Below are 1,854 nucleotides of genomic sequence, written 5' to 3' on the forward strand. Positions count from 1 at the left end.
GCATCCCGGCGGTCCCGGCGCGCATCCCTGCGGTCCCGGCGCGCATCCCTGCGGTCCCGGCGCGCATCCCTGCGGTCCCGGCGCGCATCCCGGCGCGGGCGGAGGGCGGCGCTGGGCGGTCCCGCGCGGCTGCAACGGCCGCGCCTCGCTCGTGAGGGAACGGCCCCGGAGCGAGGTCTCCTCCCTGCTCCTGCAAAATGTAGGGTCACAGGCGGCCCCCGAAAGACCCTAGGGGTAGTCACACCCTCTGCGCTGTGGCCTGAGTTTAATTTTTAAGTGTAAGACCTAATCTTGGAGCCTGAGAGGAGCGGGTCTCCGCGTGCCTTCAGCAGGAGTCACGAGCACACGGTATGTTGGAGAGGGAAAGCAGCCCGAGCTAGCCAGTGCCGGTGACTTACCTCAAAGCCACATTGTCCCGAGAGCAGCTTCTTKGCTAGTGTGTGGCTCTTACTTTGGGAGGGACCAGGTAAAGGGACAGTAAAAGAGGAAATGGGAAGTGTTACACTCTTGTGAATTGTTCACCTTAGGTGAATGCAAAGCATAGTCCTGTAGGATTGGTAGTAAACACAGGAAATGTGTGTAACACAAATACTACAAAAATTTAGAATCATGGAATGGTTTGGGTTGGAAGGGACCTKAAAGGTCATCTGGTTGCAATCCCCTTGGTGTGGGCAGAGACACTTTTCACTAGACCTTTCACTAGGTTGCTCAGAGCCCTGGTCTGCAACACCTCCAGGGATAGGGCATCCACAGCTCCTCTGGGCAACCTGTTCCAGAGGTATTAGGAAAGAGTACAGTTCACATACTGTGTACAAAAGGAAAGTCTGGGGAGTGTGTATTAATCACCACCCAATTTAGGCAAGAGAGATGCAGATTCCTTATTTTAAAGGTTTTTTTTTTTTTTTTTAAGTGCAATCACAGATGTTGATCATTTTAAAAGGAATAATGTAAATTATTTAGAAACAATACATAATTAGTCAAGCTTATTGTTAACACACAATAAGGTGACAAAAATATAATTGAGCYATGGGCTACACAAATGGCACAAGACAGATGTTTGAAGACAACAAACTGCTTCCTGTAAGATGAATAGGTTTGGATTAATTCAGAATTGTGACAGAAGACATCCAGAGGCTGTGCTTCAGGCTGTGATGATAAATTAGATTGTCATTTTGTAAAGAGGGATATATTTACCCAGTGRAGATGATTTGCCTAACTGAATTACATGTGTTGATGTTCTATACATACCACATTAGATGCACCTCATCTTGAGGAGAAATAGAWGATRATAGTTTCATWGATCCTTTTAGTGAAGTCATACCACCTCAGTAGCTGACAGACCCTTAAACATAAACTGAGTTCCATGTTTTAGGAGCTGATATACTCAGTGCAGCTAAATTTCATTTTGTCACAGGTTCCTCTGACAGAACTTCAATAGCTATGATAATTTTTTTGATTGTGTTTTTGAAACCTGCTCTGCCCTTCATAGTATCTTTTTGATTTACRAGCTTATGGAGTAGTTTCAGGATGCTGTTAACAGTTTGATAATTGGTTTTGGATCTTCCAGATAAGATTGAGATGATATGGAGTAAGAAGACTTCTCAGAAAAAATCTGCAAAGCTAGAAATTGGGAGAAGGAGGGGACCAATTTGAAAAAAAAAAACCAAAAACAGATACATTTTAAGGGGAAATTGCCTACTTCAAGAAAATAGTTTGAAACTGGTTTATCTACTCATTTTGACTATGAGCAAKAATGCTCTATCTCAGTATCCTGCTTTGGGATGCTATGCTGTATCAACACTTCTGTATTGCTGTCTTTTCCCAATCTGATGAAGTTCACTTAATTATAGGATT

The sequence above is a fragment of the Malurus melanocephalus genome, unplaced genomic scaffold (assembly GCF_030028575.1).
Source record: "Malurus melanocephalus ecotype Western Australia unplaced genomic scaffold, MMel_1.1 scaffold_51, whole genome shotgun sequence".
Taxonomy (NCBI): Eukaryota; Metazoa; Chordata; class Aves; order Passeriformes; family Maluridae; genus Malurus; species Malurus melanocephalus.